The 10389-nt window shown below is 49.2% G+C and overlaps 2 long non-coding RNA genes across 3 annotated transcripts; one reads left to right on the top strand and one right to left on the bottom strand.

The window, feature by feature from the left end:
* Positions 1 to 998: 998 nt before the first annotated feature.
* Positions 999 to 3347, bottom strand: LOC148221580 (uncharacterized). Its single transcript, XR_015807828.1, has 3 exons — positions 2563 to 3347; positions 2194 to 2341; positions 999 to 1393 (listed from the first exon to the last, which is right to left on the bottom strand). It is a non-coding gene; the product is annotated as an uncharacterized LOC148221580 (long non-coding RNA).
* A 996-nt stretch (positions 3348 to 4343) lies between these two features.
* LOC148221579 (uncharacterized) lies at positions 4344 to 6967 on the top strand. 2 transcript variants are annotated; one of them, XR_015807784.1, is made up of 3 exons: positions 4344 to 4479; positions 4775 to 4868; positions 5701 to 6967. It is a non-coding gene; the product is annotated as an uncharacterized LOC148221579 (long non-coding RNA). The 2 variants fall into 2 exon arrangements; XR_015807783.1 differs by having other exon boundaries at positions 4344 to 4868.
* The last annotated feature ends 3422 nt before the right edge of the window (positions 6968 to 10389 follow it).

The raw sequence follows: 10389 nt of genomic DNA, 5'->3' as shown, positions 1-10389 counted from the left end.
TGGTTATGGACCCTGGCAAATGAGAGGCTCTCCTGTTGTTTTAATTGGCATGGAGTTTTTTAATTGGCAGCAAGATCACTGGGAACCCCAAACACCATTTGGGAGGTTCTGAAAGGTGCTGCTGCACTGCTGAACTGTGGCAGTGGTGTGAAGGCAGAGAAGGGGCAAAGGAAAGTGCATTAGGTGAAAATAGAGAGGGAGAACTTCCATCCATCCTTGTCCAGAATGGTAAAGGTTTAAAAACACTCAAAGCCTTCCTGGAGCCCACTGGATTGAGGGGTGAGTGACAAGCACAGCTTGGTGAGCACCCCAAGGTGCTCCCACCTGCACGTGGTGTCCAGGGCACCTGTGGGGCTGGATCACCCTGGGACAGGCACCTGCCAAGGACCATCCACCTCCCAAGGACTGCACCTGGGATGAGATGAATCTTTCCTGTGTGGGCTGCTGGTCTCAGCTAAGTGCAAGGACAGCCAGGGGTGGCTGGGCACACCTCTGTGTCCCACTCATGGACACACAGCAGGGCAGGAATGTCCCCTGTAGACTGTGCTGGAGACCTGACATGGACAGAAAATCTCCAAAGGGCTTGTCCACCTCAGGCTCTCCTTTCTGGCCTTTCCCATCCAAAGTTTTAGGGCAGGATCTAAGAAACCTGCTATCATCTGCCTGGAGGAGAGGCTTGTCCTGGTTAGGATCCAGCAGGTTTTATCCTTTGCATTAGAGGAGCATTCAAATAATTTAACAGTGGATGTTCTCATCCCTCATCTGCCAGCAGAGTTGTTTTTGTGGCTCTAATGCTTCCCTGACCTCAATAATGTCTCCTGTGAGTGTGTTGCTCAGGTTAATTATGCATTACGTTTACATAAGGCTTTTCCCTTTTTAATCAGTTCCAAACCCGCCGCCTCGGGCCGTGCTGGATGTGCTGACACTCGGGAGCTGTTGGGGGGCTTTCAGGGGGGCTGCACCCACCTTCCCAGCCTGCCACCTCTTACCTACCCCCTGGGCTGGCTCCTCTGTTTGTCACCACGCTGCACAACACCCCTGAGACTTGTGGCTCTGTTGCCAGCATCCCTGACACGCTGCAGTCACACAGCACCGACAGGGGACGTGATGGATGCTGTGATGGAGCTCGGTCCTGCTCAGCTCCTTTTCCTTCTCTAGGGCTGCAGAAGTGTGTGTGTGCTCCGGGAGAGGCTTGGGAGCTGCTGGGAGGTTTTTTTCTCAGTCTTTCCCATGTGGCTGTGTCAGTACAACACAGTGGGTACAAAGATGGTGTTTCTCTTTCTTCTGGAGATCTGTTCCTCTTCTCTTTCTTTTTGCTTTCCTCTGGGTGTCCCCTTTGGTTTCACTGCAATCTCTTTCGAGCTGGATGAGCTCTCCTTCTCTCTTCTAAGACCTTGAAATAAAGGTTATGGTGAGATTGCACAGAAGCAAGTTGGATAGTGTGATTCTTGAAGGCAAGAGCTCCTGTTTGCAAAGTAACTTGGCAGCCTTGTGTATTTTGGATTTAGGCATCCTGGTGCATAAGCCAAAGCTAACAGATATTAATTAGCTGGAGGACTGATACTGTAATGAGAGCAGTTGCTCGCATAGGTTGGCATTTTTATTTTTAATGCGAGTAATTAAAGGAAAAGTTGTGTTGAAGAAGTCAATGTGAAGAGATGTTGTCTAAATAACACACCCTGAGTGGTGAGAGCTGGGGAGGAACGTGAGGCAGAAAGGAGCAGCTGAGTTACTGCTGTGATGCCTGGCTAGGGAAGGAGGGATTACCCCTGTGGCAGGGAAAAAAAGGAGCAAAGGAGAAGTGTGGTGTTAAAACCACATCAGAGGAGAAGGATGGTGAGTTGGAAGAGCTTTGCCAGAGTGTTTGGAAATGCACAAGGGCATTGTATTCAGGGGAGCCCAAAAAGCTGGTCCAAGAGCAGGGATGCATAGATTCTGGGTTGGAGAAACAGCACAAGGTTCTGAGCATGCAGTCTGGTGTTTAAACGTGGTCCCCTAAAATACTTCTGAGCCCCTCATCCTGCTGAGACCGTTCAGGAAAAAGTTTGCATGGAGAAGTGCTGAGTGAAACCAGTTAAACACTGTCATAACCTGGGAGACAGGGATGGATCTGTGGAGCTGCTGGTAGCACAGCCACACTTCTGCTTCTTGTGTGATGTGAGGAGTGAAAAAACAGGTCTGGGTTTGAGATACCTGGCAGGGGTGTCCTGGAGGTGCCCAGAAGGTCTCTGGAGCAGGGAATGATGGTGTCTGTCCTGTTAGCCCAGGGAAGTGCCAGCCGGGTCTGCAGCCGAGTTTCTCTGCCCCTGCCTTGGTTATCTCCAGGGCGTTTGTCTCCAGCCTTGAGACAGAAAAGAGACTTGAAACCACACCCAGCCCCCAGGAGCAGCCATGCAGAGGAAAAGCTGCAGTGCTGAGCATTTCCCATTGCATGTAGGCTCTGCAGCCTGCACTCACCTGTCCCTGGCACCCCACTGGCCCAGGCTTGGCAGAGCAGCATTCCCACAGGGATCCTGTCCTTCCCATGGAGGTCAGGCTGCTGAGTACCCACCCAAAACTCACCTCTGAGCAGGCTGAGCTGTCCCAGTTCACATGATGGGGACCAGCATTTTCCTGATGTGCTGTGATGTGAGGCTGGATGTGCTAAATCACACTGGACACTGCAGCCATTGATGGAATTTTAACCATTTGTGTCCCTTCTCCAAAAGCCAGCTGTTGGCAGTGATGGCCAAGTCCTTGCTCTTCTCCAGGTGGTGTACTGTGAAGGAGAGAGTGGGTGAGGAATGCAAATCAAAACTAAATCATGTGCTTTGCCATCTTTTTTTTTTCTTTTTTTTTTTTTTCTTTAAGAAGCTTAATATATTAGCTAATCATGTGTGTAAACAATCTCAATATGCAAACTGAAAAGTAGCATCCATTCCCCCAGCTTCAACTGGGTTGAGCTTCCCCATTAACCTCTTCAGAGCAAAATCCCCTTCCTGAACAGCCATTTCAGAGTGTGCAAAATTGATTTTGCATTCGGGCTCCGCAGTGGGAGAAGATGGCGGCGTGGAGCCGCGGGTGCCTCTTCCCTCCCTTGTCATTTTTTGGGATATCCTCCTTTCCTCGGCGATGGAGGACGGGTGGGTTTGGTGCCAGCAGGTCACTCGCACTGCCCGGGCACGCAGGTCCCTCCTGGCGCCTTCTCCAGAGCAAAAACAATAAAAAAACAAATTTACAGCGGCCCCTCCTTGGGTAATTTCCACAGTGCAAAGACCCCCTGCTCCCACCCCCTTCATGTGCATCTTCTCTTAATTAATTAATACTGCATTCATCACCGCTTAATTCCCGTTTCCGTAGCACCCGAGGAGGGGGGCTGCCAGCTCCGGCGGGTGCTGGGAGTGTCTGGAGCTGCTGCCTTAGTGGAGGAGCTTAATTAGCCCCTGTGACAATCTGGGCTCGTTTCCCACAGCCCAGGAATGGGTGGCTTCAAAGGGCTCCTGGTGGCCAGCAAATGAAGCTCCCTGTCCCCTGCCAGTGCCTGGGCTGTGTGTGCTGGGGAGGAAGGTGATCTCCTGCAAGAGCTGCCCAAATTTTAAAAAAATTTACGACAAATTGGCCTCCGTTTGAGCTGGATGAGGGACAGGAGGCAAAGCTGCCACGTCTGGTGTGTCTGGGTGGTTTTGGGGACCAAATCCCATTGGGCTGTGTAGGGTCCAGTACACCCCTCACTGCTTCTAGCTGTGTCTGTTGGTGTTGCAGGGGTCCTGCTCTCCTTTTCTTCATTTTTTACCTCAAACACAACTTGTTGGCACTTGTGGTGCCTCCTCTGCTGAGAACACCTTGTTACGCTGTGCTGCAGCATGGTGGGACATGGCTGGAGAGCCCTGTGGTGCTGATGGGGCAAACCAGCAAATAACCAGCAAACATGAACTGCTGGGGTGGCTTTAGCAGAACAGAGCTTTGTGAGGACTGTCTGGAAGGAAAGGTGATGTGCTTGTCAGTTGGTTTTGTGGTGTGCATCTGTTTAGATGGGTGACTGTATTTTTCAGGTTTTTACCTCCCAGTCTTTGAGCTCCCCAAAGAGGGAAGAGCCTTGTGGCCCCACAGCTGTGTTGTGCTCATACCCAGGCAGCTCCCACCTGCCTGGGCACCACGTTTAGGGTAAGATGGAGAGATCCAGAGCGTGTGTGTGTGAGGACAGAAGATGGAGAGGGAACAAAAGCTGCAGATCCACGGCGGTGCCGGGCCAGGCTCCTTGCCAAGAGCGGCTGCAGCAGCAGCCCCGGCCAGGGTGGTGGCTCCTGCTGCCAGCAGGGCTGGTGATGCTCCTCTGCCCTCTGCCCTGGGGCACGAGCTGGGCTGGGCTGGGCTCTGAGGCTGCCTCTGGGCTGGGATGATGGGTGGTGGTGTTGGGATGCTGATGTTGGCGTGGATGCTGCGATGTCACCTCACCTGTGCCCTTCCCAAGGTGTGTCCCATGGCCACAGCTCAGCCAGCGTGAGTATTGACACCAGCGGGGCCTCGGGATGTGGGGAGTGTTCGGTTTGCATGGGGGGGGGTTGCTTGGTTTGGTTTTTTTTTAATCTTTAATTTCCATTTCCTGCCACTTTTATTTTTCCACATTGCCCGGCCCATGGTGTTGTAACTTGGCCACCTCCTTGGTGGTGGCTTCGGGAAGGCCAGGGATGTGAGGGTCATTTGGCACAGCAATTGCTGCTTGGGGACAAAAGGAGGTGGGTTTTTTTTTTCCCTTTTGCCTTTTTTTTTTTTTTTTTTTTTTTTTTTTCTGCAGCGACAGTAGCAGCTGCCAGCCAGAATAGCAAATTCGTGTGACTTGGCACCACTCCAGCCTCCTTGAGGGTTGCAGAGGGATGGTATGTTGGAGGGTAAGACTAGCTAATTAATCTTCTGGCAGGGAACAATGTAATATCAGACAATTACAAAGACAGAACGAAATTGCTATAGTGGGAAGGCTGGCATATGAATTTCTCAAAGGGTCCATCCCTCAGTCCGCTGCCGTGGCGCTTTGTATGCGGGAAAAGCACGCACCGTACATGTGCTTTCCGTTGTGTGGGGGTTTTTGTGGGAATCGCATCGTGGGTTTGGAGGAGGGGCGGGGGGAGGCCGGCTTGCTCACGGGAGAAGCTTTCCGAGGAGGGAAAGACAGAAAGAAGAGCAGCCAGCTTCATTCTGAGCAGCCACGAACCAGCTGTGCCCAGAGGTGCAGCGCCCATCCTCGGGGCTCACGGGCTCGGCGATTTTTCCCCGGTTATTTTTCCTGATTGCGCTGTGGTTTCTGATGGCTACGGCTTTTGGAAGGAAGGTCTGGCTGCTGGGCAGCTGGGGGAGGGATTTCCTACAGCCGTTCTTCACAGGGAAGCCTTCAAAGAGCTTTGGAGCTGCTGAAAGTTCTGGGGGGAAAACACCTACGAGCTCGGCGGTGGTAATTGCCGATAATGAGCTGTAATCACCGCTACCTACGGTCGGGACGCGGTGATGGATTGGGCAGTGCGAGCCGCATGGTGCAGGCTCCCCGTCTGTTTATTTGCAGCGGGGAAAGAATTAGGGAAGTCTCATTTATCCTAGAGCACAGCAAAGCATCGGTGGGAGATCAGCCTGGGCAGGATTAGCATAGGAAAGCCCTCCTCCCTTCTCCTCGTCCTCGCCAGGCGTTAGGGATGAGCTAATGACTCTCCTCCCTCTGCATCTCCCTCCCAGGACGAAACTTAAAGCGGTGGCATCTCTAGAAGTGTCATTAAAACAAAACAAAAACAACCCCGCAATACCAAACGTGGAGACGGCATCAGACAAAATCTTGCGATTTCGCCTCTGCGCGCCAGGAGCTGCTTCCAGCCGGGACGGGAATTGGAGCAGCTCCAGCTCCGTTGTTCTTTCTCCTAAGGAATTCGAGTAGGTTTTTGTTTGGTGCCTGCACACATCAGATGGTGCAGAGACGATGTTTAGAAACCGCTGCAAGCCCCCCCGGCTGCTGGGCTGGGCTGCCAGCTATCACTGGAGCTGTTGGAAGGCTTGGGCTGAATAAGTGGCTCCTTTTAAAGGAGTAGCAATGTCAAGAGCTGGATTGGCAGGCTGGGGCCTTTTCCAAGGTGCAGATGAGGAGGAGCTGCCCACAGCTTAGTCCTTGACCGTGCCCTGAAAGGCTCCCTGGTGGGTGCCCATCTGTGGGAGTTTGCCTGAGTGTTTTTCAGGGCTGGCTGGGTAGCAGGAACATTTTCCATTGGGTTTTCTTGGTGGTGAAGGTCCCGGGGCTGGGTCCCTTGGTGTGGTTCATGCAGACGTGTAACTCCTTCTCTGGCCATATGTGTTCCCTGTGAGACACCCAAAATTCCCAAAAGAGATGGATCCCCAAACCCAAGCCTCTGTCCCCATCTGCTGTACCCTGCCTGTGTTTGCTCTGAGCACCCCAAGCACTCAGGGAGCAGTGGCTGCTCCTTCCCTGGAGGCAGAATGGATGCATCACCTCTCTCTGGAGGCTGCAGAGCCCAGCCCAGCCATCCCTTTGGTTCTGTCCTCATCCAGCCACAGCTCCAGAGCTGGAGGGAAACACTTCCAAGACCAGCCCAGCTAATGTACCTGCAGGAGAAGGCCCTGCAGACTGCCCATCCAGACAGGCTCTGGTCAGGGATGGTTATGAGCAGGAGTGAAGAGACTGAAGTTAACCCAATCATTTCATAAATTGTTTCAGTCACAAATGGTCACATCCAGGCCCTGTCTCAAGTCCTGCTGAGGACTCTTCCTCTGTGGTCTTGTGCCCAAGTCCAGCCTTGCTCTCAGCTCTGGACAAAGTCTGAGCCAGCAGTTCCTGAGTGGAAGAGACAATCTGAACCTCTTCACCATCAATAATTGACATTACAGATGTTTTAGTAAATTAATGAGTGTATCTTCTTGATGATACTTCAAAGTTTTCACTTTATGAATCTTTTATGGAATTCTCTACGCTAGGAAAAAAAAAGAAAACAGCAAAGCCTTGTAGTACTGAAGTTTTATTTTTGTAAATGATGCAATAAGAAAAATTTACTTAAACCCCACCCTCTCACAATCAGCTGACTTGAGAAAAATCATCCAGTGGGTCATTGTGTGCACACTGTGGGCTGAATTTGCCCATGAAGGTGGGTACATCCAAACAGGATTGTGTGCTGAAGGGTTAATAATGGTCTGGGCACTCTGACCTGAACCTCGATGCTCCCAAAATTCTCTCCTCAAATCTGGGTGTGTCCCCTCCCAGGTCCTGCTGAGTCTCTCCAAGGAAACTTCTGGAGTTAAGAAATTTAATTTGTAATAAATCAGCATTACAGTACAAGTAAATCTGCTTCAGTGGCTATAAAAATTAATTCCTTATCCTAAACATTATTATATAGCTTTCAAAATGAATTGACTGTGGTTGGTAGTCTAGTATGTGCCATTATTGGTAATTAGTGTAACAAAATAACATTGCTGTAATATTTCCTGTCTGCCCCTCCCCCAGTTGGGAGCTGTTTCATATTAGAGAATCAGAATTGCAAATGCAAGGCTTGTGTTCAAGCTGCTGGCTTTGATTTTCCCCCTTTTTTTTAAATATAATTTTGTGTGTGTTGGAAGTCAATCTGTTCCTGTCTGGGGTTTTCTGGGAGCATTTCCTTCTGCAAAAGCTTTGGGATGTCACAGGGCACCACCAGAGCCTGATGCTGGAGGGGCTGGGTGCTCCCTGGAGCAGCCCAATGCTCTTGGATCCCCTTTTGAGCTTTTCCTTGTGTGCAGTCACTGCTGAGATCAGAATCCCAGGGTGGGTCAGGTTGGAAGAGACCCCAGGTGGGATCATCTGGTCCCACCTCCCTGCTCAGGCAGGGCCATCCCAGGCACAGGGCTGTGTCCAGATGGTTCTGGAATATCTCCAGTGGTCATTCCCATCTCCCAGGACGTGACACTGTCTCACCCACAACTTGTCTCAAGACATCCTTGTCTTTCTGCAGAAGCTTGGCTCATCCTAAAGCACCTGATGATGTCCCCATGGAGACACTGGGGCAGCTCTGAGCCTGCCAGGAGCTGCAGGGAAGCAGAATTTCTGTTTTCTGGGCAGGGTGGCAGGTGAAGGATGGGCTGGGGCAGCAGGAGGATCCTGAGGAATTTCACTGGGCTCTTGCAGCTGGACAAAGCTGCTTTTCACACTTGCTCGGCCTGACTAATAAACCTGAACAGGCTGAAAAGAGGGATGGAAACATAAGGGGAGGAAATAAAACTGAGTTTATACATTTCTCCCTCTCTGTGTGAGATGGACACTGCTGGGGCTTTTCCCCACAGCCCCACTTTCAACACTTCCAGTGCCATCCTGCCTTGGGCTGCTCCTTCCCACTGTGTGGCCAAGAGTTACCAAACCCCAATTCCCACCCCAAAAATTCTGGATAATCCCTCAGGAGCACCCATACTAAACATTTCATTGGTGCTGACCCAAAAAACGCCTGCCATTTAATTTGTGGAGTGTCCTTTTGGATTTTTTCCCCCCGTCATCATAGTTCTGTTTTTCTTTTTTCTCCTCAGTTTTTAGCTTTGAGTGTTGCCTTTTGAAAAAATCCTCAGCAGCCATGGTTAGAAACTTGATTCTCCATGGAATCACAGAATGGTTTGGGCTGGGAGGAACCTTGAAAGTGATTTAATTCCAACCTTCTTTCCATTAAACCAGGTTGCTCCAACCCCTGTCCAGGCTGGCTTTAGGAAAGGAAAGTTCAAATTCTCCTGTGATTTTCTGGCTATAGGATTTTTTTCTATGAAATGCCCAAATTCAAATTTAACAGCTGTGCAATGAGAGCCTGGGAGCAGAGAAATGGGGAACTGTGGGGAGACTGGATTCTTTGTGCTGTCCCCAGCACAGAATTATTTCTTGAGTTCTGATGACATGACAGCTTCAGAAATCTGGAGATATGCCCTGTACTCAGCCACCCCATTTATCACAGAGCTGAAAAATGCAGAAACTAAGCAGTAAAACTGAGCAGGAGATGTATTTGCCATCCTGGAAAACATTAAACATGTAGATACAGAAATAATAATAATATCAGTATCATTGTTGGCCCAGACAAGGCTGGTAAATCATAATTCCAAATATCAGCAAGTTCCAGAGTGAGCAGGCTGTGCCATCTGAACCCTTTGATTTGGTCCAGGCTGGGTTTGGGAGCTGAGCCTGGGGTTTGTGCTTTGGCTGGGCTTGGACAGATGCAGTCAGCTTAAGCTGCAGGATACAAATTCCCTCCAAGCTGAGGGAGGAAAATAAATTGCATGTTGGAAGCGATATAAACATGATTTCAGGACTTTCTCCAACTTTCTTCCCCTCAGGGCAAAGGATATTGAAATGATTCAAACCAGGACTTTGCTGGGAATGAACTGATAGATTTTTTTTCAGTATAAAACCCCACACTGGTGCCAGTAGAACTTGAAGCCTCTCCCTCATTTGCAGGATGAGAGCAATGCTTTGGGTGTTGTTGGGGCTGACCAGGAATATTGGGGTATTTTCTTTTAATTTCCTCATTGGAAGGTCTGTATCTCATCAATTGGTCTGGAATGAAATGTTTTTAATCCCTTAGACCAGCTCCTCCCATTCTGCTGTTCCTATACAGAAAATTACTTTTCTGTGCTGCCAAACAGCTCTTCCTACCTGGGACTTTGGTGGAGTTTTATTTGCTTCCCTGTCTCGTGTCACTGGCAGTCAACTTTGCTGAAGTCTTTGTGCATAGACTTCAAAATGCTCAGATTTTTCATCAAAGTGGGAAATACCTGTTTTTCTTCACATGCATATTTCTGCATTTCTTCTCAGTTTTCTCCCTCCCAACCTCAAATCTCTCCCTCCCCATTGCTCAGCTGTTTCAAAGGACCCCATCAAAGTTATTTCAGCTTCATCCTTGGTGTGAGACCAACATTTCTGTATCTTTTTAATGAGCTGGGTAACTGTGGTCGAGAAAAATTAAGTGAATGAGTCCTTACTAGAGGCAGCAGAAAGCAGATCTCCTGTTTGCATGAAAACCTCTGCAAGTCTTGATTTCTCAAATGAAACCACTCTCAAAGGGTAAAAAAAATCTGAGACAATATTTTGAGTCAAATTAAATATTTAATTTCAATAAAATCAAAGTATTTCAAACAGATTTCTTTGTCCATTTAATATTTTATGAGAGAAGCCTAAAATTAAACACAGAGTTGTTTCTCTGGGGAAAAAACAGAGGTTGTTTTTGTATGCTTTAAAGAAAAAATAAATCCATCTAGTAAAAGTACTTTTTTTCCCCCCCAGTATATATATTTTTTTTTTTTTTAAAAACAACATGAGGAATTCAATGTGAGGTTGCCACTGAATCCTTTGCAGAAAGTTGGTGCCTCTGTGGCTACCAGATCTCCTGGTGCTCCAGGGACAAAAATGAGTCTTGCTGC

This window comes from Sturnus vulgaris, chromosome 20, assembly GCF_052056855.1.
Source record: "Sturnus vulgaris isolate bStuVul1 chromosome 20, bStuVul1.hap1, whole genome shotgun sequence".
Classification (NCBI taxonomy): domain Eukaryota; kingdom Metazoa; phylum Chordata; class Aves; order Passeriformes; family Sturnidae; genus Sturnus; species Sturnus vulgaris.
Note: the sequence above shows the minus strand (reverse complement) of the source record. Positions and strands in the feature narration are given on the sequence as shown.